Source organism: Echinops telfairi, unplaced genomic scaffold (assembly GCF_000313985.2).
Source record: "Echinops telfairi isolate 266 unplaced genomic scaffold, ASM31398v2 ScPeMD7_44;HRSCAF=162, whole genome shotgun sequence".
In the NCBI taxonomy this organism is placed as follows: Eukaryota; Metazoa; Chordata; class Mammalia; order Afrosoricida; family Tenrecidae; genus Echinops; species Echinops telfairi.
Window position 1 is genome coordinate 14,727,166 of NW_022103942.1, and position 26,865 is coordinate 14,754,030.

Consider the following 26,865-nt stretch of genomic DNA (forward strand, 5'->3'; position numbering starts at 1 on the left):
AGAAGGCAAATGTTTTGAGAATGATGAGGGCAACAAATGTACATATGTGCTTGACACAATGGATGTATGTATGGATTGTGATAAGAATTGTACGAGCCTCCAATAAAATAATTTTAAAAAAAGAAGAAAACCCAAAATTCTTTTCCGAAAAAGAGAGAGAGCAAAGGTTCACAACCTTAAAAATAAACAAAACCCCTCCAGATTCCATATCCCTTGCATCTGAATATTGGTCTGAAGGGCTAAAAACCAGAGGAGAAATAAAACTGAAGTATACTTGGAATCTTAAGTAACATACAAGTTCATTTCACACACATATATATAAATGAAAATCAAGAGATTGTAGATTAACAGCTTTCTGTTACATGGATTCTCAACAGTGGGATGTTTCTTTTGAGAAAATAGACCACAATAGGTAAATAAAAATACTTTACTGATTCCTCTGTCTCTTTCTCTCTCCCTCATATACACATACCATTTTATTACTAATTATGGCTTGAGTCAGGTGCACCTTAGTCCCCAAGGTCACATCCTTGTTCTTCAATATTCTAAAAACATCTTGTGAAGCAGATTTACCTAATGCAATACATCGTCTGATCTTGACTATTGCTTCCATACACATTCATTATGGATACAAGTAAGGCAAAATACTTGACAAATTCAACCTTTTCTCCATTTATCATAATGTTACCTATTCATCAAGTTGTGAAGATGTTGGTCTTTCCTACATTTATTTAGTAGTAATCCACACTGAAGGCTACAATTCTTGATCTTCATCAGAATATACTCAGGACTAACCAAACCAAACCACAGCCACTTGATTCCAACTTGATATAGTTAAGGTTTATTGTGAAAACCTGGCCGATAGACACACGTGGGATTAATTGAAGGGTGGGGAGCTAAATGGACCAGTAAGCCTCGCCCTTTTTGGTTCTCAGGTCCCTTGTTCTCTGATAGTCGGACCAGGGTGCAGCACCTTAGCCAGTTCCCTGCTTCAGCTGGCAAGGCTTACTTTCTGGGAGACATCCCTGAGGAGAAGCCACATGGACCTATCCCGATGCAGCCCTGGGTGATGGAGCACCAGTGTGGAGACCCCTGCCAGCGCGGAGATGCTTACACGCTCACTGATTCGGCTTTCCTCCTGCAGTTGGCGTCATTCCATGTGTTTTGTCAGATTGACGACTTTGTAGATTGGTGTCAGACATATGGGCTAATGTTGGACTTATGGGCTTGTGCAGCACTGGGTTGGGATGCTTTCTTAATTTACACTTACCCTTTATCTAAAACTCTCTCTTGTATGCATATGAGTTTCTGTGAATTTGTTTCTCTAGTTTACCCAGACTAACACATAACTCGTATACCAAAACAAACTTATACCCACTACATTTAGTCAATTCTGACTCGTAGCAACCCTACATAAAGTTTCTGAGGAGGTAAATCTTTACTAGAGCAGATAGCAGCCCTATCCTCTCGCACAGAGCACCCTATGAGTTTGAATTGACAATCTTTCAGTTAGCAGTCCAAAGCTTACCTGACAACACCATCAAGGCTCCTAGATTGCACCTCATAGAGGCCCTATATATGGCTTCTGACACTAAATCATTATGGGAGTAAACAACTTCATTTTTTCTCCTCAGATCAGCTGGTAGTTTGAACTATCTTGCAGTTAGCAGCCCCAGGCTAATCCTCCAAGTGGGTGAAGGGAGATGTCGGACAGGGCAAGATATGACAAAATAACAATTTATAAATTATCAAGGGCTCACGAGGGAGGGGGGAGCGAGGAGGGAGGGGAAAATGAGGACCTGCTGCCAGGGGCTTAAGTAGAGAGGAAATGTTTTGAGAATGATGAGGGCAATGAATGTACAAAGGCGCTTTACACAATTGATGTATATATGTATTGTGATAAGAGTTGTATGAGCCCCTAATAAAATGATATAAAAAATAAATAAAAATAAAGTCATAAATCTTTAAAGGTTAAGAGAGAGTGAAGCACATATAGTGTTCCCTAAAGACATGGGTGTTGTAGCAATGCATGGTGAGGAAAGAAGATGGTTTCCACCTATCACAAAGAATAGCTTCTGAAGTCTTAAAGGCTTGTATAAAAACAAAAAAGCAATCTAAATGAGGCATTGCCTAAGTCCATATGGAAGAAGCACACCAATCTGTGTGATCCAAAGATTGTAAATAATAAAATATGAACCAGGAAGGAGAAATGGTATTAGAGTTTAGATTCTGAAGACCAGTTTGCAGAGGGCTGTAGATGACAGTAGAAGCCCAAAATCCTTTTGCAGTCTTCCATGTGGATGAGACCACTAGTGAATCTCCTCTGACTATGGACCAGATAGGGGGAAGGTCTTGTTACAAACATTATATTATAGTGTGGATTACTGCAATTCTAGGTAGGTCAAAGTGTGACAACTTGTCATTCATATCCCTCTTGACCTAATGTATAATTGTTCCACTTTTTAATATTTTTTGCTTAGATACCGATTTAGGTATTTCTTTGTATCACTTTTGGTAGGCCATTTGTTTGTATACTGTCTTGATTTTGTATGACGTATATGAAACCCAAATTAGGTAAACTTATAGAGATTGCAACTGGATCAATAGATTCAAACAGGGGAGGCTGGCAGGAAATAGGGAGTTAACAATGAGTTAAACCAAGAAGAACTATCCTAGAATTGATTGTAGTGATGGTTGCACAACTCCTATGAATGTAATTGAACTATTGAAATGTCTATGTGAGTTGTATGTTGGTGAAATTGTTAAAAATACATAAAACTAATTTTAAACAGAGAGTCACGTAAGCAATGGCTGGATGAAATTCAAAAGTATGACTTAAGATTTCACTAACAAAAATGCAGAGAAAAATTATTATGAAGGTTTTGTACAGTTTTATATGATATTATGGAGGCAAGATATAAGGATAAATGATAATGACTATAGATAACAGGGCCTATCCTATCAAAACTTTTTTACTGTCTGTAAGTGTATGGACCAAGTAACAAATTCCATATTGCCTAGGCGCCCAATGCCTTCTAACTAGTGCAATCAAAATTGATTCCCATAGGGTATTTAGTTCTTCAGAGAGATTAAAACGCCATTGAGAATGATGAGGGCAATAAATGTACAAATGCGCTTTATGCAATTGATGTATGTATGGATTGTGATAAGAGTTGTATGAGCCCCTAATAAAATTATTTTTTTAAAAAGAGATTAAAACTCCAATCACCTGGGTGCCTTATCAGTTGTCAAGTAATAAAAAAGAGAATATCCCACAGGTGAGGTAACTGAAATTTACACTCTTCGTGACTTATATAGAGAAAAGTTTGTGAGGTCTTTTGGTAGTCTCAGATTTCTATGGGCAACAATTTTTAAAAGCAGGTGTACGGTAGAGATTATGATAAATCTCCACTTAAATAATTTAAGATATCTAAGAGAAGTGTCACAACAATGAAAGGTGAGAAACATCAAATGCCCACTCTCTACTTGTAAAACAAATAGTTTCATTTTGTTTTGTTTCTAGTGGAAATCATACCCTTTAAGTGCCTCTGATTTACCATACAAGACTTTATTTCACTTTCATTCCTTTTATCCTTCAAGTTCTATTTTAGGCATACTTCAAATGGAAGATGAAAAATTGTGAATAATTCCCCCAGTTTTCAAGTGTTAGTAAATCCTTAGAATACTCATTATACATAGAGCCAAATGTTTGACCTCCTATTATTACAAAGGCAATCAATGTAAATCAAGTTTGAATACCAATCACACACACAATTCATAGTCCTGCTGACCTCATCATTTATAGTACTTAAAATCATATACATAAAATATAGTAAATTATTCAAGAAAAGTCCTAGGCAAGTGCACTTATCCAATGTCATTTTCAAAGTAGCAAAATTTGTTTTCAAAACTCTGAGATAAAAAATGGGGGAATTGCTTGATAATTCCACAATAATTTTAGGAAAATTACTCTTTCTGAGTAGGATTAAGTAATATATATTTGCTTGCCTTTTATTTTGACATTCTATAGTATGTCTATTATTACTGTACACATCTTTAAAATACATGCAAGTAATAAGAATCAAAATGTGTTTGGATATGCAATTTAACAATGAATAACTACACTGTACACTATATCCTCTTCTGCTCAGATAAACTTTAGAAATCAAATATTTTAGGTTAAAGGAAAGCCCACGTCTGAGAGAGATGAAATATTACACATTTTAAATTATAATTTCATTAAACATACTGAATATATTGCTGAAAACTATTTTAAAAACCTTTAAACATTAAAATTGTAATAGGCTTTATTTGTGTCTTTCTTCATCACAGCTAAATTGCGATTGACCAGAACTATTTCATACACACACTATCTGTTTATGGCATTTTGCTTCTTGGTGTCTGTTCCAAATCATTGACCATACATACAACAGAACAAAACAAAACAATGTCCAGTCCTGATCCCAATATTTGAGCACATTGTTTGTCACTGTATCAATCCATCTCTTCCTCTTTTTCAGTGACCCTCTACTTTGCCACACGTGATTTCCCACTCCAGAAACTTGTCCCTTATAATATCATGTTCAAAGAACATGACACATGTCTCATCACCTTCACTTCTAAGGAGTGTTCAAATTGTCCATCTTCCAAGACAGAATTGATCATTCTTCAGTCCATCTACATTGTATTTGATGCAATTTGATTCATAGTTGATGCAAACATAAAAATTTGAAGGCATCAATTCTTACCCATTTTCCTTGTTCATTCCCCAGCTTCCCCATATATACAAAACAATTGAAAATACAATGTCTGGAGCCTGACATATCTTATTCCTGAACGTGATATCTTCTGCTTGTTAATACTTTAAAGCTGTCTTTTGCAGCATATCCTCCTAATGCATTACATCTTCTGAATCACTGCTACTGGTGTCAATTTGGAACTTTAAGAAGATTAACAGTGAAGGGCTGGAGTCTAGTATGTCAATTGGGTCATAGCCAATGAGGCCTCTGTGTGAGCATGGCCTTCCCCTGAGGATTCTGGGAATTCCTGGATTTCCTCCTTGAAAAGCAGGAGAGATTCTTTCTCTCTGCTGAGAGACACTCTACTGACAAGACATATGGTGCTATGCTGATAGACCCCCATGCCCTGGGAACTGGAGGAGCCACTTGGAGACCCCTGCCAGCACTGAGATTCTTACAAAGCCACTGGAACCACAAGACTTTGCACCCACTGGCTTAAGATCGTCCTGCCTTCTGTGTCATTGCATGTGTTTCGTGAGTCTGAAGAGGACTTTGTAGATTGGTATCAGACATCTGGGCTAATATTGGACTTATGGATTTGATCTGGACTGGGCTGGAATTTTTTGCATTATTCAACTGCTCTTGTATATAAAACTCTTTCTTATACACATATGAGTGTCTATGGATTTGTGTCTCAAGTCTGCCCACACTAGCACAGATACTCATATGGGAATGGCTCTGTATACATGTAAAACTACGTGATGTTGCCATTGGTCCAGCTGTGAATATGTGTGTGTATTTATCTATCTATATCTATCTGTAGATAGATAGATAGATAGATAGATAGATAGATAGATAGATAGATAGATAGATAGATAGATAGATAGAGATGGATGATAGATTGATAGATAGATAGATAGATAGATAGATAGATAGATAGATAGATAGATAGATGATAGATAGATAGATAGATAGATAGATAGATAGATAGATAGATAGATAGATAGATAGACCTAAAAAAGGAAGGTTTTTTTCCCCGAAAGCTATGTATTTCTTTTGTTTTCTTTTTTTACAAAACAACGTTAGCAACTTCAAAGTACTCTCCATTATATTTAATGCATTTGTCACATCTGCGATTCCATTCTTGGATACATTTTTTAACTCATCTGTATGCCTTTTTAACTCATTGGATGGCTTACAACACCCACCCACCCCCCTGTTTTTTCATCACCTCTTCTACATCTTCAAATCACTGTCTTTTCATGTAATTCTGCATTCGCGGCAACAAAAAGTGCCCTGGAGAGAGGTCAGGTGAGTAAGACATGTAGGGTAAGAGAGGCATGCTGGCAGACATTGGCACAATGAGATGGCTTCGTGAGCAGGTGCAATGTTGTGGCAGCAAAACAAATCCCCCTCTGCCACAAATCAGGCCTTTTTTGTGGCACACTGTTATAGTATCTTATCAAAACCTCTAAATAGAAAGCTTAATTATTCTGACCTGGTGGATGGATGGGAACCCCAAATGCCCTATAAGTTGACATCTTCGTCCATTCGGGTAATTGACAGGCATCCTGAATGAGGTTTGTCATCAGTCGACATTTCACTTTTTTGGAAGTGAGAAAAACAATCATACACTTGCGGTTTTCCCATAATGCTGTCCTTGTAAGCTGTGTTCAACATCACAATAGTTTCTGTGGCAATTTTCCCAAGAAGGAAACAAAATTTCACAGTGCATTGCTGTTCTCTTAAATTGGCCATAGCAAAAATTGAGGTTGGAGCAAAACTGCTTTTATTTTAAAACTCACTAAGAGAACCTTCCCAGGTGACGCCACTTGCTGCACTAACTCAGAGCAAGTTGCTGGATGCTTGCCTAGTGGGAAAAAGACATAACTTTCACTCCACCAAGCACAATTCCAGTTTGGGGAGTACCAAAAATATGTCTTTGTCAGTAAGTATTTCAGGTCTGTACTTTCAGCAAAGTTGTGCCAGTTGCATACCACAATTTATTAATAAGTCTTCCTCTAATCCTGATGCTGTGTTGTTCTTCATATAAGTAGGCTTCTCCAATTATTTGCTCAGTATACAGACTGAATAAATACAGTGCAAGGATACACAATAACACACATCTTTAATGTGTTTACCATATGCAGTAACCATTTGTTCTCCAGGAAAAATTGTTATTTGCTCTATGTAAAGGTTCTGCATGAGCAAAATGAAGTGTTCTAGAATTCACATTTTTCACAATGTTATTCATGATTTGTTATGATACATACAATAGAATGGCTTTACATGGTCAATAAAGAATAAGTAAACATATGTCTATTATATTTTTCTTTCAACCAATATCCATCTGTCAACGATACCCGTGGTTCTGCATCTCTTTGGAAACCTTGCTAGCACCTAATATTTATCACTGTACGTACCTCTAATTACCTCTAGCAAATTCCTTGCATGAAATATTGATATCATTATACCTTTTTTTGGATCACTTTTCATTGGAATAGCTAGAAATATATATCTCTTCCAGTAAGTTGGACAAGTAGCTGTTTTCCATATATATTGGTTTAGATGTTTGAACGCCTCCAGCACAGCATCTTGTGCTACAACATCTCGAATTGGTATTATATAGATTCATGTAGCATTTTCCCCATGCCTTCAATGCCACTGGACATCTTCTTTCAATGGCACAGGTCATGGATTACATATGCCACATCCTGAAATGGTTGGATGTCGACCATTTCTTGTTGGATCAGTTCAGAGCTTCCTGTGCCATTCATTATTCTGTGCCCCACAGAATCATTTATTATAGCAACTCAAGACTTGCTTGTTTGTTTGTTTCAGTTTTTTTCAGCTTGAGAAATGCTAAACATGTTTTTCCCTTTTGTTTCTCTAACTCTAAATGTGCCTAATTCATTATGGCACTTTACTTTTGTTTCCAGCTATGTTAGTTTGGCCACCACTTGTCTGTCAATTTGTCTTATCGTGTTGGCTTGCATGTTCCTCTGCTGCTGGAATCTACATCCACCAGAGATTTCCCATGAAAACAGGGTTACCACCTGATTCAGGGGGCTTAAGTGGAGAGCAAATGTTTTGAGAATGATGAGGGCAATGAATGTACAAATGTACTGTACACAATTGATGTATGTATGGATTGTGACAAGAGTTGTATGAGCCCCTAATAAAACGATTAAAAAAATAAAAATAAAAAAGGAAGAAGAAAAGAAAAGAAAACAGGGTTACCCAAAGTCAATAGGTTACAGTGGAACTTCCAGATCACGTACAGACTATGAAGAAGGAATTGAAAACTTACACTGGAGGAAGTAGCGACTAAACACCTTATGCATAGCTTCAAACAACTGTCATATACTTAAGCCATGATGAATGGAAGCAGAATATTATTGGAGATAGTGCTAGAGGAGGGGTCAATCTAGCCCAAGGGCAAATTGTGACTGAGGAAGAGCAGCTTTCTCAGAGTGGAGTCCACCATGGTGATCTGAATAGAGTGAAACTTGTGGGAGTGGAGCCTTCAGGTTCTTCATTTTTCTGATGGAACACAATTCAAGGTAAGAACCAGATGCCACAATTTGCTAGTGATAAGAACTTGTAATGTGTGAAGTGTGAATCTAGGAAAATTGGAAGTCATCAAAAATGAAATGGAAGACATAAAGATCAATATCCTAGGCATTTGTAAGCTGAAATGGACTAGTCATGGCCATTTTGAATCAGAAAATCATATGATTGATTATGACAGGAGTAACACCATAAAAAATGGTGTTGCATTCACTTTCAAAAAGGACATTCAAAATCAACGTTGAAATAAAATGAAGTCTGTGATAGAATTATATTTATCCACCTTCAATGAAATATTAATCAAATTCATGCACTAACAATGAAAGCTAAGCTAGTGATGAATATATTGAAGAATTCTACCAAGGACTTCATTCTGAGATTGATCAAGCATGCAGTCATGATGCATTGATAATTATTGGTGATTGGAATGCAAATGGTGGAAACAAAGAGGAAGGAGCAGTAGTTGGAAAATATTGACTTGGTGATACAATTGGAGCTAGAGATCCCATGATAGAATTTCTCAAGCCCAATGACTTCTTCATAGCAAATGTGTTTTTTCAACAAAAAAGACAATATATATAGGTTGAACCATAAAAAAATGCTGATGATCAACTGATTTTGACCTAAAAAAAACCCAAACAGCAGTTTCATTTCAGCTTCATGTTTTCTGTCTCAGTGTTTAGTCAAACTTTCCACTAATATTTAAGTCATCATATAAATCACAATATCAATAAGAAAAGATGAGTCTTAAATGTCTGAGGACTATACAAAGAAGATGTGCAGGAAAATGTGTTTCCTGCAGCTGAACATTAATAAATACATAGACATTGTTAAATTGGTTGTTCTTCTTAATGAGGTTACCTTAATATTGGGTGAGTTGTATAACGCTCAAATAAGTAAACCGAAATCACTCATGGTACCAAATTATGTCTTTGTCTAGTAGTGCTGTAACAGAAATACCAAGTTCAACAGAGTTTATAAGAAATCAGACCAGCTGATATCAGGGGCTCAAGTGGGAACACAATGCTTTGAACATGATGATGGCAGCATATGTGCAAATGTGCTTGACACACTGGATGAATGTATGAATTGTAATAAGAGATGTAAGAACCCCCAATAAAAGTATTTAATTAAAAAAAGAAAGAAATGAAACCAATAGTCTTAAGAGAAGTGTGTTATACATTTATTAGTCACTAAGAAGGGTATTTAATGTTTTCTTACTTTACCCAGATAAAGAAAATTCTCCAACTTTAATTGATTAAGTAATTTTCATAAAAATTATAGGTTTACCTTTGATTATATTTAGGAGCAGAGAAATAGTCAACTATGAATATCCAGAGTAAAACAAATTAACTTTATTTCCTTTGGTGATATTTGCATTTTACTTTCCTTTGGTGAAACAAATAATTTGCTATATTCTTACAAAGCAGCTACTGTTTTGAAAGCAGTAGTATTGTGGGTAAGACGACACTTCACGAATTATAATTACTGGCTAAATTATATACCTGTTCCATGGGAACTTAATCTGGTTGCTGTTACACTATGCTTCAAGACAACATTTCATTTGTTTGTAATTAGAAATAAATATCTCTCAATATATAATTACATATTGTTTTTGTGATTAGTCACTGTTTTAATGATTTTTAATTTGTAACAATGAAAATACATTCTGCGTATCATATATTTACATTATAATTCATAACAGCAGAAAATTACAGTAATGAAGTAGCAACGAAAATAATGTTATGGTTGGGGGGTCACCACAACATAAAGAACTGTATTAAAGGGTTGTGGCATTAGAAAGGTTGAGAACCACTGCCCTAGAGGGAGGGAAGAAGGATGGGAGCTGGGGGCAGGGGTAAATGGGGGAACCACATTTATGGGGGAGGGGGGCTGGGTTGAATGGGTATTATTCCTGGTTTCATTTTTTGAGATAAGCTGTGCATCTATATAAAATATGCTTCTTTAGAAAGGAACAAAGCAACAAAAACTAAAGATCAAAACAATGAGCGTGAAAGCTGACAGTTTAAAAATTAATCAGATTCCTTACCCCTCAAATCTCAATATTGGTCTAAAAAAGGAGGACAAGTGAAACTGAAGTGAACTGGGAGTCTTTAGTGACATATAAATTCATTGAAAACATACGGGGTAAAAGATGCTAACTGTGCTTATCAGTGGGGCAAAAGTTATTCTCAGCTATATAAAACAAAATTTTATTTTCTCTTCAAATAAATAGAACATGGGTTGAAACAGGACTAAAGTTGCTGGCTTATAAGCTATTTCCTTGCAATTAACCAAAAGCTGCTAATTTATATTTTGAAAAGTAACATGATGGCTGAAGGGGTGTTTGCTGAGCAGAAGTTACAATTCCATTCCATCTATTAAAAGCCTAATGTGTTAGACTTTTTTAGCAGGAGAGGAAGCACCTCTAAATAAAAAGGAAAATACTTAGTTTTCTGTAAGTAAGCAAAATATATGTTCCATACAATTATATTGCTATTGTGTTTATGAAAGATTAAAGCATTACATTTTGTATGTAAAATCCCAAGTAACAGGGACACATCATAAAAGTTACATTGACTATAAAATTGTTCTTACATGATTTATTTTAAGTAAAATTCTTGAATTCAAGACATTCTAATAAAATTTCAGTCAAATTTTAATTGCAGCACATAATCTCCTGTAGATGTACCTAACATCCAAGAAGATAAGTTGTTTTAAAATCTATTATGTTCCCTAAAAATTATAATTTTATTCACAAATTTTGTTAACAAATTAGTCTTTAATTTGTTCAGGTCTATTCACAAATTTTGCTACTATTTGGTGACTGTTTGATGGCTATTTACTATTCAAACCTGTAACAGATCCTTCAAGCACTTTGAAATACTGCATGTCATTTGCTCACTACATATTGATTTTTTAATCTACATAGCCATTTTCCAATGTAATGGATATGAAATATGACATGTGAAAAGTACACTGACTAAGAAGAGTTCAGAAGACCTAAATTCTATTCAAGACTCTCACTTAGTAGCCTTTCTAATGTTGGCCAATTCATTTCAAAAGTATGGAACCTTGTGAAAATCAATAATATTTATGGAGGTGTAATTGATCAGTGATCATATTTAAATAGTTTTTGTTTTAACAAATTAATTGAGATAAAACACAAATTATGCAGGTAGAAAAATCCTGAAGTCTGACCTTACGTAGTAAAACATGTACTAAATAAAGGAGAAATTCAAGGCTATCACTTAACTTCTACCTAATCCACTGCCATGTAGTTAATTCTGATTTCTTGTGAACCTATGTCTACATAGTTTCTGAGACTGTAAATCATTACAGGAGTAGATAGTCTCATCTTTCTCCCTCAAAGCAGCTGGTGGGTTTGAATCACAGACTTTGCAGTTAGCAGGCCATCATTTACTCAATGGCCCCACCAGGGCTCTTTATGTAATATCTGCTAACATGTACTCCATTAAAATATCCCTAGTTTCTCCATTTGGAGTCATAAATAAAGAGAACAGAAATAAAATATTAACAGCAAACAATATAGTTTCAGAAATAAAATATTAACAGCAAACAATATAGTTTCATCAAAATATTTTAAGTTATAAGTTATTTCCTCATACTGGTAACATAACTAGTAATGACTTGATGGTGTTATTTATGCAAATTTTAGTTATATGCCCAGACTGGTTCAGTTAACCTTGAGTGTAATTAAAATTTATATTATTTTTGCAGAGAAACAATAAGCCTAACCTGAAAAATACCCTTCTCTTTCCCTTCCATTATTTAAATTCTAAAACATTTCATATTTTTCAGGATAAGTTATGTACAATCAATTACTTAATTTATGGCATAGTGGAAAATATTTGGATTTGAACCTGCTCCTAATTTTGTGACTTTTTTTGCAAGCCATTTGCCTAATTCTTGGTAGTCTGTTACTCAATTATGGGGTGGGAAAAGTAAGAGGGTAAAAGTGTGTATTCCACCTAACTCACAGGGTTATTGGGCTTTTTGGGTCAAATATAAACTCACAAACAATCATCTTCATTTAGAAGAGCTATAGCTTTAAGGAAATTTTACTATTGGAATTGTGCTTTTCTTTTATATTCAGTAACACTTTGGCAGAATGTGTGTCATAGTTTATACTTTTAAACCATCTCATGAGATTCATTAAAGGAACTAAATAGGGTTTACTTCTCTGACAACAAAAGATATTTTTGTATTACCTTCTAATAATCTAGTTCTTCCAAGGGAAAACAAAGTGTGATCTCCCAAAGGGGAAACTATTCACCCTACTGATTGCTAACTAGTGCTACAAAATTCATCTTACTGAAATGCTTTAATGTAAATAAAATACATTAGGAAGCCTAAACGCTCCCAAAGTTATGATTGCAAACACTGGCTGAATATAGGTAGCACAATATATCTACATTTTAATCTAACAATTTGTATATATGCTAACCCGTAGCCTAAAAATAAATTGTCTTTTTTCTCCCACATACTGTCCCTCCAGGCTTGTTCTCTCAAATATTTTTATCATTAAAGAAAAGGAACTTGACTCACTCAGCATCTAGTTTTCAAAACAAATTAAAAACACATTGTTATTATTTTTCAAAAGAGGTTCCTTAAGATTTCACTCAATGGCAGCGGGTTTTTGTTTGTGTTTAGTGTCACCCTCTTGTCCAATTTGCATCGTTTTTTACTAGTCTACTATGCTTGTTGTATTGTTATATTTTTATATTATGCTGTGTTTTAAATAGCTAAAGCCAAGATGTTACCTGATTTTGCATAAAAGAACCCAATAAGTGATCGTCAAAATTTTCTAAACCAGACAAATAAGAGTCTGACAAAAAAATGTTTTTCTAAACCAAATGCAAAGCTTAATTATAATATGTTACTTTGTCTTTAGTATGTACCCATATTGGTATTTAATAAAGAAATTCAAGTGTAACATTGGTTGATAGAATGAATATTAATCCAGATATCGGAAAAACCAGGTGCTAGTCCTGTCTCTGGATCTTAAGAGATGTGTTACCTTAATGAAAATAATGTGTCTGTGCCTCATATATTAAAAAAGCATAATATTTACAAATTTATCTCAAATGACTGTTGTGAAGTAAAATCTGTCCTATTCTAAAACGAAGTGAAAATAATTTTAGTGTTCAACCAGGTCATAGTGGCACCTTTCATAGTTACAGAGAAATGTGTTTTCAGGTAACATATTCAGATACAATTTAAAATGTCTTCATAATTCCACTTAAGTTTTAACTAACATTTTTCTTCAAGAGCTCATTAGTAGTTGTAGCTGCTTGCAAAGTGTTTTCTGAATGATTTAGGTGTTACCACTAGTTTAGGTATACAGAAGATGAAAAGTACAATGATATTTTCAAAGGAAATATTAAATGTTATATGTTCAAAGCAACTTTCATTTAGTTAATTGATAAGAGTTGGAATTTAACCTTAACTTAGAATTCTATTTTTTTCTTATGACTATAATTGACCAGGTACCTTATCAATAATATTATTACTAAGTTTTACAACTTGAGCGTGTTATTAGCTAGCCCTCGTGGCACTTAAGTGGGGTAAGTGTTGGGCTGCTAATAGGAGAAGGATGAGGTAGTCTGCTTCTGTGAAGGTCTTGTCTCGGGAAACGCTGTGCTGCATAGCACTGAGTAAGAATCCACTGCATGGCAGTGAGTGGCATATTATTAGCAATTTTAAGTACTTCAACAGCTAGTGTGCAGTATACTGTATTCTTTTCTACTGTACTATTCCTCAATCTTAATCATAATCTCAATATTTTTACTAAAATTATCTAATTATTCATTAAAATTGTCCAGTTACAGAATATTTTGTTTTCTCGTTAAAAAAATCTAATTCTATTAAGATGTAGTCATTTTGCTTCTGAAGAATGAAAAAGAAATATTGATTTAAAATTATGTAGCTCAAGCACAAGTTTATTTATTATGTTTTAGCATTTCTAATATTTTCTTGATTAGTTCAAGAAATTTTGTGTTTTGTTTCCAATTGCTTTAACTATGCAGCAATCTGCTTTTAAATTATATTCAGTTTTTTTAATAGAACATGTTTTCATGAAATTGGTCTTTCTTTTTCTATGGAGTGGTTTTCTTTTCTAGTCTTTGAAAATAACACTTCTTGAGGATCTTTCTATTAGCTTCCTCTGTCTTATTTTGCCTTCTCCTTGCATTTTTTTAAAACATATTTTGGAATTTTTCCCTCAAAAACAAAAAATCATGTGTAGGTTGCTATACATGGCTCCTTGGGTACATGGATACAGTCTATGCTTGGCATTATTAAATAATGCTAAGAGTAATGAAATCCAAGGCAATTTTGGCAGACACCCAAGTTCATTAGCACTTACAAAAAACATTTTAATCCAATTGGCCCTTTAGTTCATTGGGAGCCTCAAGTTGCCACAAAACAAAATCTGCTTTTACTACTAAAGGATCAGCGCTTTGAAAAAACTAACACAGCTTCATTGGTGACTTCTGAATTCCCGTGCCACAATTAAGACATGAATTCTAGCTTTGAAATGACAACTCTTTAAGTATGTTTCTAATCCTGCCAGAACCAAAACCTTCCTCCAAACAAATATTGTTTAAACACTTACACATCATCTATGTCAACAGCTGCTTTCAATGTTGCCTGCATTTGTTTGTTTTCATCTGACACTGCAAATAAAGGATTTTTGTGTTTTGTTTTGTTTTTTAATTGACAACCTTTTCTGGGCCAAGATAAGCAGCACATAAAAAAGTAGAACTATGGAAATTTCCCTATTATGAATGAAAAGAATATTTGGATAAAAAGGCTTCTCTGCTGTGCACATATTTGAAGATAAAAGTCTAGGTGTGAAAATGCAGCTTGGCGATTTATTTTAGCGTTTGTTCCTGCATTGAAAAATATTTGTTGAGTAAGAAAATAAGAGGTAACTTACGCAAATCTCTTTTGCGATTGTTGCCCTGCCAAATGTTAGACACTTAAAAGAAAAGAAAGAGTGTCTTCAGATTAAACGGAGCCCTGAAGGTGTAGTGGCTGTGTGGTGAGTTGCTATGAGTCAGAATCAGCTCGATGAAAGTAAGTTCGATTTTGCTTTTGTTTTAGTTCAAATTAAAACCTATACCAGTTGTCCTGTAGGGGATTCCAAGTCTTGGTGAACCCATATGTGTCAGAGTAGAACCTGTACTTTATGGCTAAATTTTCAGCATGACATCATTCAGACCTCTCTCCTGAGGCATCTCTGGGGGGACTTGAACCATCACTCTCAGTTAACAGCCAAGCGGGCTAATCGCTTTCACCTTCGGGACTCTACCTTCAAAGGAGGTACATGAATATGTAATTATCCATTTGCTTCTGAAATCTGGAAGATTAACATATTAATTTTTAATATTTGACAAATTAATATCTTCAGATGTCTACACCCTACTAAAATGGTTGCGCTTTTGGATCTCTTTTGGAAAAGTTTTACACTGTTCATTAAATATTGCTATGATGTGGCCAAATATTCACATTCAAAATAGTATGAATGCATATACATAATTCCTGTCAAATAGATTTTACTGCAAAATGACTGAGTTGTCAGTTTTTTGATTGGTTTTATCTGATGTAATTACCAAAAAAAAAAAAAACCAACCAAACTGACTGCCATCGAATCGATGCCGACTCATAGCAACCCTATAAGACGGTAGCACTGCTCCTGTAAGTTTCTGAGACAGTAACTTTAAGGGTTAGAAAGTCCCATCTTTCTGCTGCAGAAAAGCTAGGGTTTGGAACTGCTGACCTTTTGAATCTCAGTTGAAAGCAAAACCACTAAACAACCAGAGCTCTCCAATATAACCAATACTTAAAAATCACTTTTAATACTCAAATGCTCAGAATTATGCCCATACATTTTTAATGAATTCATCCTTTGTAAAATACCTTAGATAAATATTTTTAATACATTTCTTACCCATGGTTTACTTCACCTTTTTCATTCTACTTTACCATAAGACTATGAATTAGCCTCTTGCTTCTCAAAATGTGTTCTGAGGATGAGCAACATTTGCATCATCGGGGAGCTTATAAATTTCAGGCCTCGCTACAAATCCACGGAGTTATAATCTACATTTTAACATGATTCCCAGGTGGTGTATATACACATTAAGTTTGAGAAACTCAGTAATAAAATAGAATCTTCTCATAAACTGCAGTTTATCACTAACAGTGACAGTGATTGATTAAAAATTGCATGTTGGTTCTACTTCAGTTTAAAGTGCTTTGATTATGTTATAGCTGTCAAGCTATACATTTTTTTTAAGATTAGTTTATATTCCTAAACTAGTTTACTCTTACATACAATGCTAAGGCATTCAGAAGATGTTTGCCTTTGATGCATTCAAATTCTCTTTCCCAAATACGTAATCCTACTTTGCGCTCAATCACATTATCAACTACTTTATCCCATAAATGTTAAAACTGAGTTAATGGACTATGAAAAGTTGCAAGGCAAGGAGAGATGTAAAAACTACAGATGATGAGTGAATGCTAAAAGCTCTGTGTTAAACTGAGCAAATTTGTCCCTGGTGTAAAGAAACAGACAATGGTAATCCTGCCTGATAACCCCTGAGCTAATTCCCATGTAAGTTTCCCCTCCCTCCCCTGCCTTTGTGTATATTTATTACATGCCCCCCACCCAGGCCTTTGTGTATGTTTATTACCTATGAGTCTTACAAAATTTTCCTTTAAAATTATTAACATATTTTTTTAATTTATTGATCATAGTTAAGCTAGTAAACAATTATCTAAAAATATTTTTAATTACAAGTTTCTACTTATAGAATTGAAATAGGTAATTTTTAAAAGGTTGCATATTTCACACCAAACAAAAACCCAGGCCCTATTACCTAACACTCTGATAATTCTCTTTCTTTTTCATTTGATTTCTTCTTTTTCCCCTCCTTCTTCCCAGCCACAAAAGAAAATAAATCAGTCTAAGGTTATCTAGTATTGAACGAAGAGCTTTCCCTTGGTGTATTGTGGCTTATCAACTTTGCCTGACTCATACTTCCTAACAAAGACACACAAAAGCAAACACACACACACACACACACACACACACACGTACATTGGCATAGAAAATAAAGGAAGATGAAACAAACAAATCTTATTCTAGAAATCCCCTCAATATCCTCTAGAAATTATATTTAAACATCAAGGGAAATTTATGTTAAAATCCTTAGGAAAATATGCAGTTATGAAACTAAAACCATCCTTCAAGGCATGTATTAGAAAATTTCTAGAAAACTTAGGTTGACTTTCAATACTTTTTCAATACCTAATTGCTTAACACGTTAGTACTTTAGTTCATTCACATGGCTTTCATATGAGGACTTCATATATTTTATAACAAAATTTATATAACGCACATGATTTTAAATATCTAAAATCAAAACATTCAAATGTTGAAAATACAGTATTTTTGATGTGTGCATCAGAGTGGAAAATTGCCCCAGTTTAGTAAAGCTGAAATATAAATAAACAAGTCTCATATTTAACATTCTGATGAGATATGGAACTATTAATTGCATTTGAGCAACATTAATTAAAAAGCCATACATGATGGCCTTTTGGAATTCTAAATACATTTGCAACTAGCGAAGAGGTAATGATATAAAGTTAATTATTAATGCTATCTTTCTTTACCTTACCAAGTTCCTATAGCACTCAATTAACATTTCTGAGTCTTAATTTTCTTATCTGTAAAATGAAAGGGTGAGATTAAATTGTCTTTCTGGTCCCTTCCACTTCCAGGAGCCTATGAAACCTGCACCATACTGGGTATACACAGAGTAGGCACGCAATATTTATTGCCTTTGACTTTCAGTGATTATATTTTGCTTCGCCGTTGTTGTTGCTCCTGCTCATTATTTTTGCTCAACCAGAATATATGTTTCTCCAAAGAGGGAATCTGTTTACTTTCTTTAAGGGCCAAACTTCACAATCAGCCAACTACCACAGAAAATATTATCATGTTGGACAAATGAAGTTTTCAGTTACTGACGGCTAATGAATGAGCACAGTTAAACTGGTAATACCTGTAGGATCAAGGGATAAAGAAAGAATGATTTGTATTACCACTATTCATTATAAGCATCATAGTCCGTCCCCCACCCCTCATCTGAAGGGACCTTGAAATAATTTACAACTCCTGTATTTTTTGTTTGGGCACACTGTAGTCTAGGGAGGTAACATTATTTTTTGTTGTTATGAGATTTTAATGAAATATATAATAAAACACAGAGTTTAAACAATTTCAATTTATCCTATACTCCCATCCCCAGCTTCAAAGCCACAGGAAAAAGGAATTTATAATCCTAAATGTAACACTGCAGTAATTTGCATATTGCAAGTTAAGTGCCTTTTTGGTGGATGATACAAATACACACTCAACTGATCACCAAAGAACAGTTGCTTTAGATGAAAACCTTTACTGAAATATCACTGTCACACATCTCCCAAATTAGTCATATATACAAATATAGATGCCCTGAAGGGAACATCAATTAGGCTATATTACTAAATATAAGCACATTAAGTAAACTTAATCTTTACAGAACGTCATTAGGATGGGTAGAATATTTTTTGGAAATGAAATAGAGTGTATAAGTGTGTCTGAATGTATACATTGTAAAACTACAATAGTCCTACTATCTTATCATAAAACTTTTACAGGGGTAGTGTATCAAGACACAAGGAAGATAATATAATGCAGACAAAAATTAGTTTACAAAATTATTTGAATACATTCATCTTTAGACTTTAATTTTTCAACCCAAAAAACATTGGTTTTGATATTTTATTCAGAATTTTGAATATAAAGAAATAGGAAAGGTAAGTTGGATGTTGGGTAGAGCCCTGTTTTGGAGACTGAAGATCAACAGTCATTTATTCACTCCATTAACTAATTGGAAAATTTGGGGACTCATTTAACCATCTGACCGTCACTGTCCACATTCATAAAATAGATGTAACTATTTTTTTGCATTCAAAAATTTTATGATACCAAACACAGTAACTTTAAATTATATAAAATACTAAAAGTGAAGGTGTTAAACTAGAAAAAAATGCATCAAAAGCATGGCAAAACACCTCCATAAATATTTTGTTTCATATTATTATGATGGTAATGAAATTGTAAAAATATTTCACATCTGTATATGCAGTTCAACCACTTAAAATGAAAAATGAAAATGTTTTCAGATTGTTTAAAATTCATCGGAAAATTAGTGCATTATAGATATATATCACTACAGATACATCAGATTAAAGCCATTTTTATTGAACAAATACAAACACTTTCTCAATTTTTTCTTTAAGTTTTCTTTCTTCTCTTTCCACAGACCTACACTTTCAGGATAAGTAAATTAATTGTAAAAATCGTTCTCTCAAATTTGTTTTGGAAATGACAACTATAGACATTGTCACGCTTAGTTTCAAAATTTATTCTACTGCTCTCTCTCACTCTTATGTGATACTTAAACACTTTAGAGACAATCAAAAGCATCTGATAAAATCCTTGAATTAAGGTTTATTTTAAGTACAAAATTTAACAGATGCTTTTATGATTTCTGGAAAGTCTTCATTCTAATTAACAAACCATAATTGAAAAAGTCTTCCTTTTACCAATTTATATTTTTACTATTTGATAATCAGAACTCATTCTTTCTATAATCGAGTTGAATTTCAAAATACACACTTATCACCTTAAAATAGCTTTCACTATGTGGTAAATCTGGGCTCTACAGTTAATGTTAAATATGGAAGAAATCTTGAGAATTTGGTAGTATTCTCCTAACAACACTGAAATGATCAATAAAAATTTCAGATATTAGAACTCTGCTTCAACAGTGACATGTGGTTTGAAATGTTATAGTATAACTTCAATCTAATTAAATGTACTTATATATTTTGTTTTACTCCAGTGAAAATTTATAGGTCTAGGTCAAAAACATGTAATGCTTAATTTTTATAAAATCCCCTTTCTTCCCACATGGATTCCCAACATTGTAGATTCCAACCTATTAAATGCAGAGACTGGGGTGATGTAAAAATTGTTCTTATTCCACAAAAAAAAGGGAATTTCTGAGGAATGCAGTAAAAATAGAAGTTTCCTTTGCCTTTGAAAATTGAGAGGGTAAATGTGTGCATTGTTATGAACACACTGGTAAAGGTCTTTAAATCATGTATGCCCTCTCAAAACATTCAAATTTCAGTCACCGAAAATCTCACAAAGCAAAAGGGAGTGCAGACAAAAAATATATATATGCATATATATACATAAATCATAAGAGGTGTGACATGGGAAAAGAGCATGAGATGAGATGCAGAGGAATAGTGTCAGAAGTGTACAGTGAGAAATCCAGAAAAGTTGGAAATACGCCCCAACGTACAGTATTTGAATCGCTAGTTATAACCAAAAGAAAGCAAACATTGCAATAATAAATTTAAAATGTAACAAATGAGTAATTGCCCTATAAATCTTGTTTGAAATAAAATAGCAAAAGACACACAAACAGCAAGAAAACTGGACAAATCTGCAATGAACTTTGAAGTAGAAGTTCCTTTATTTTGTTATTTCTGGTTTGATCACTGATGAGGGGTGTCTAAGGTAATTAGTTGGGAGAAAACACTCTCAACACACACACACACACAAAGTGGGGGGGGGGGTGAAGAGGGAAAAGCAGAGTGCTTGCTAGTCCATAAGACATGGGGTTGGGTGGGGAACAAGATTAAATAACACTAACAGGTGGGAGAGAGAGCATGGAAGTGTTAAAAAAAAATGTAAACCAAAAACAAACCAAAAAACACATCACAACCCTGCCATTGAGTTAATTCCTACTTACAGAAGCCCTAGTGATGTGGTGGGCTACTAAGGTTAAAGTCTGCAGTCAAAATCTACCACAGCCTTTCCAAGAGACATAGCTGAGGCCCGTCTGCATTAAAAAAGTTTATACCCTTGGGAACCCTAGGGAGCAGTTCTACTCTGCCCTTCCAGGAAGTGGATAAGGGTGAGTTAAGTGATCTAAGCCATAGTGGTGAAACAGGGTGGATGGTGAACCCCAAGAACAGAAATGAACTATTCTAATGGCGCACAACTCCGAATTTTAAAGATTAACTGGGAAGGTGAGATGAGTTAAAAGTAGATTGAGCATGTACCAAAGAAAAAATTCCTTCCTCAAAATAACACTTCCTTTTTATACTAGTTCTACTGCTTTGATTTAGCCCTTCATTCACGTGTCCTCTTTTTCTGAATATTATGATAATCTTAATTTCCTTGCCTCCACTTTCTATGCAAGTCCATTGCTTTTACTTTAAAAAAAAAAAAGAACCACAAAAGTATTTCAGCGACTGTCCAATTTTGTTATCCTGAGTCTTTTGTTTGCTTTTAAGTATATCTGCTTGGAAAGCCATCAAAAGTGGCCAACACACATATTTCATAATCTTATGCTTTCTCTGTGTCCTTCCAAGCCCACTTCTTAGCTAGCCAGCCATTGCCTAAAAATGCCTAATTCTCAAAGACAGAGAGATGCCTTTCTTAATGAGTTGTTTCTTACTCTCTTGGGGAAAAAAAGAATTCCTCCCTCTATTATGCTCAGGTTACCACACTGTTAATAATTTTGACTCTCTCCTGCTTATGGAAAGACCTTTTATGTTTAGAATTTGGGGACGCAGCACATTGTCTAGTACAGTAGGTATATAGATTGCTTAGTGAATAAATGAAGGCACCTCTTTAAAAATATGTGAAACAAGATTATTGGAGAAAATTAATTCTCACATTTTAAATCTCTGAACAGTTCCCTTTATCCTTAACAGAAACTGGACACGCATATCTATGTAATACACGCCGTTCAAAGCCAGTGGTTTATATAAAGTCTCTTTATAGGTGTGCTTTCTCTCTGTCCTTTAAGGATATGATTAATCCTCAGTGAAGGTGGTTGTGAACTGCTTGCATACAGAAGAGAAGAATTTTCTGCTTTCTAAATCCCTTTACCAGATCTTATCCTGCCACCAGCAGTCTGGAAGCTCTCTCAGAAATTTCTATCTTGCCACCACCCCCAAAAAAAGTTTTAAATATGAAGACAAGAAATAGTGTGAAACCTGCAGTCCCTTTTGCCAGGGATCCCAGCTGCTGATAGCTGTTAATACCCAACACTACTCGGGTTTCCCTCAGAATCACATTTGGATGCTTTAAAAAAAAAAAAAGCTCCTTTCAACCCTTAGCAAAGGATTGAGCTCTACAAAATGGATGTGTCTTATGCTGGATCTGCTTTTCCTTCCCATTCCTGTTTTTCAAAACCAGCAACTAAGTTTGCTGCCAGACAAGCATGTAGTAAGGGAATCCTTAAATCATGGCAGGGGAGGGGGTGGAGTGGGGTGTGCAGAACACCATTTACAAACGGAAGGGTACTTTCAGTCCCCCTTCCTCCAAATCTCCAAACCTTAATAACGAAACTAAGCATCTTGTTGTGATCCTCTTCTTCTGCATTTCCTTTGGAAGGAAACTCAGTCCTGAGGTTCCAGTTGCCTCTACACACCCTGCCAGCTTCCTTTCCTTCTAGCCCTCTGCAACCTTCTCCAAAAGCACCCTTCGCCTTTTCTCCCGGAACTAAAGAAAGAAATGCCCTCAATCAGAGGAAACGAATTAACCTCGAACTCTAAAAAGCAGAAATTATGTGAAGAGCAAGTTCAGAAGCGACGCCACAGCAGGATTCCGTCTTGTAAAATCCGATTCCTGAATCTTCCCAATTTGGCCTTGGGACATGTCTGTGGCAGCCTTATAAAGAGCTTGGTAGCCTCTCCCCTGTGGCAGTAGCTTCCAGAGCCCTCCAATTCCAATTTCCTGGCTCTTCTTCAGTTAAGGGGAGCGCCCCCACCCCACTCCCTGTCACCCCTTACATATACACTCTACTCCTCTTTAGATTGCCCCGTCCTCCACCGACCAGCTCTTTGGGAAACCGACCCTCCCTACCTTCTAGGTTACTTGCTCTCTTGAAGGCCGAAAGACAACTGAGGTCTTTTCAAGATGCCAGTCTACACACCCCATGCCTCATCAACCAGGGAGGAGAATACAGCAGAAATGTAACAATGGTAACTATTATTGTTCTACCAAAAGTACTTGCCCTCTAAAATGCAAGTGGATAAGTAAATTCATCTGACTAGTGAGCTGAAAACAGGAGGAAATCGATAGCCGTGGGGAGGGGAGGAGAGGGCGGGGAAAGACCCGCAAAACTGGGTTTGATCCCAGGGGTTCAAAACTGGCGGTGACCAAGCCTGCAGTGTCCCCCACCCCCACAACAGCGCCTCTGTGCGCCTCAGGGGAGCCAGAGTGCTGGAAGGAGGGGCCGGAGGGAGAGCGCGGGAAGGGGACAGAAAGGAAGCGAGGGCGACTGCGCGCGGGGAGCGCGCGCAGCTGGGGCGCTAGTGCTCTCAAACCGACTGGCCACTTGGCCTCTGGCTAGACGTGCCTGGCCGGGGCTGACATCATTGCCAGAAGGAGGGGCTGTCCGGGGGAAGAAGACTGGAGAACTACGTTGTTCTCTGGCTTTGCTGGTTGAGACGCTCCCTCCTGGCAGTCGCAGTGCTGTGGCGGTGGTGGCTGATGGGCTGTGCGCGGCAATTCTTAATTTAGCAGAAAGGGAAAGGGAGACCTTAGCGTATCCATCTGTTGGCCCAGGCCTGAGAACCGCCTGCACATCGCCCTCCCTCAGATGAACCACACAAAGGCAAGAAAGCTGCAGACGTGTATAGATACCAGAGCTGCTTGAGCTGGCTTTCTCAACACACACACACACACACACACACACACACACACACACACACACACACACAAGAAAGGGCAGCCTGGGAGCTCAGACTTCCTACTGTCATTGTGCAGGTTAGTGCAAACAATATTAAGAGTGGCATTCCATTCATTCTTTACCTGGGTGCACATAAGTACCTTTTTATTTCCTCTCTGAAATCAAACCTGTTTCACCTTGGTAGAAGGGGGTGCACTTTAGTCATAAAGTACCACTACCTTCTCTTTTTGGGGGGTGGGGTGGTGGGCGGGCTTTATACTTGGTGTTGAGAATTCTGATACAAAGCTCTTCAGGTTGTTTCCCTACTGCAGTGCAAGGAGTACAGTAGCGGTTCCTTTGATCTGTCCCTGAAGCCCCCTCCCAAATTTTCTGCCCCTCTCTAATTCTATCCTGATGTTCAAACTTATTCAACACACTTCCAGTGGAAACAGCTCCTGGGCTAGCATCTTGGATTTGTTTGTTTGGTCCTAGCCCTCCATCCTCTTCTGTCTTTGCTCTACGGGTATGTGCCGTATGTGCCGCAGTGGCGCAAGTTTTCATTCCCAGCCCCCAGCCAACATTTTGGAAGGGCACCTGGTTCGTGGAGGGCCCCGCCCGCAAGCAAGCAAGCAAGCGTGCACACGTGCTCTCGCTGGCTGGCTCTCTCTCTCTCTCTCTCTCTCTCTGCCACTCTGTCTCTTCTCTCACCCTTCCTTTCTCCCTCTTACTCTCTAGCGCCCTGCACTCCAAACCTCAAAGGCGGCCAAATCAGGGAAGCTCAAACTGAATGGTTCTGGAAGGAAGGAAAGGGGCTCTCTTCTTTAAAAAAAGTGGCATTTTTTCCTTTTTCTGTTTCTTTTTCCTTCGCGAGCAGGGGCGGTCTAGTCAAATGCAGGCAGTATCTCCAACCCAGAGCAAACTACCACTCAGCTCTTCTCAAGAAACCATTTATGAATACTTGCTTTTAAAAAGTCACCTCTCTCGACGACCCCTCTTATTAAGCGGCATTCGTTTTCAGGAAATGGAACCGTTTTATTGCTATGCGGTTTTGTAAAAAGAAAAACCTGGTGATATGAACTGCTTTTGTTGGTTCTATCTTAGAACAGGTCATTTATTTATAGGATAAGGAGATTGCTGCTTGCTTAGGGATTGAAAGTCATTTCCTTAAAGCCTCTTTTGATTTCAGCTACATTTTTAGAAAAAGTGCTGATTTTTGCTTAAGTTTGTCAGTTCTTTTTTTCCTTCTGTTTTTTAATGACAGGCAGAATATTCCACATATTCTATCCCCACACCCAGCAGGTGCTGGCTGAGCACATCCTTAGAAGTAGGGCGGGAAGGGGGGTGGTGGCAGGGGAGCACCTAGAGGAAAGGCCAGGGCTATGGGCACTCCGAAGCTCATGGGCACTCCGAAGATATGGGATCTCCGCTGTTCTTCCTCAAGGGTCGCACCCCAGAAAAGAAACATAAGCAGGGCAGAGCTCCAAACCATGACCCCCCCCCCCCCAAAACAAGAGCACCGCCGGGCGCGCGAGGTCAAAAACGGACACATGGCCCAAGGCAGGACCCTTCATTCAGGACTGGTCTCTCCACCAGGTTAGCCTGCGAGTCTGGAAGGTGATCTTTTCTCAGCGCCTGCCCCAATCGGAATTTCTGTAGCTCTCAATCCATGAAAGTGCGATACCTTTTTGCCTGGCCAATATCGAGGAAATTCATGCGCGAACACTTTGCTGACAAAAGTGAGTTTTCTCAAAGTCACCAAGCTTGAGTAGTGGCCGACCCAAAAAGATATTCTATCTGCGCGCACCTCCGGGGTTCGCTTTCTTTCCCTTCCAGGTAAGAGAACATGATGGGGACGGGTTCGGACACCAGGAGGGGCTCTGAAACTACTCCACTGGCACAAGCTGCATGCTGGACGCCCGCTGCCCACCCCGCACTCTCTCAGGCCACCGGTGCTGGATACTTACCCAGTGAACGAAGCCTCGGGAATAGAATGAGTTAGTAAGTGAAGGAGAGAAACGGTTTCCGCTAGCTCCACGGAGACTGCGATTGCTGTAGCGGGCTCTTCCGCCACAGCTCGCAGTCCGCGGAGCAGCTGGAGTGGTGGAGGTGGCTTCGGAGGCTGTGGAGGCCGCCGGGGTGCCTGGGCTGCCTGCGGTCGCAGCTGCCACTCGGCGGGCGGGCTTTCTTCCGCGAACAGAGTGCTACTCCGGCGCGCGCTGCCTCTCTCTCGCCCAGACAGTTCGCCGACTGCGAGGCGCTAGTGCCGAGCCAGCCCTTTTCAATGGCGAGGAGGAGGGACTAGACAGAGGGGGAGAAGGGGGAATGTAGGGGGGTGAGCGAGTGGAGGGCTAGGTTGTGGAAGAATAGTGAACTTAAGCTTGGGCCGCCTGCAGAGAGGGTATGGCTCAGCTTCAACTGCTGGGTACCCCCTTCTGGTCCCCACTCCCAGCACCCTACATCCCCCACCTCTCAGGCAGGGGCTGACTCCTCCCCGCTGATGGGGCCGGGGGTGGGATGGGGGGGGAAGGGCTGCTGAGTTGAAGATAAGCTTAGGAAGTAAGTGCTCGCAGCCCCAAGAAGGTGGCTGAAGGCGTACTGGCGGCACACTTGCTTGTGGGACCCGCTGCTGGGGAAACCGGCAGCTTTCCAGCAGCCTGCTTTCCACCCCCACCCCACCCCACCCCCCACCGTCTCCTCTCGAGCAAAAATGAGGG

The 26,865-nt window shown here is 37.3% G+C and overlaps 1 protein-coding gene across 1 annotated transcript in view; it reads right to left on the reverse strand.

Annotated features, from left to right (window-relative positions):
* LOC101642175 (protocadherin-11 X-linked) overlaps positions 1 to 26,230 on the reverse strand; it is a 126,340-nt gene extending 100,110 nt beyond the window's left edge. Inside the window, exon 1 of the mRNA XM_045290594.1 lies at positions 26,116 to 26,230. The gene's annotated coding sequence lies outside the window, so the exon portion shown is untranslated. The remainder of the gene's footprint in view (positions 1 to 26,115) is intronic.
* Positions 26,231 to 26,865: the final 635 nt, after the last annotated feature.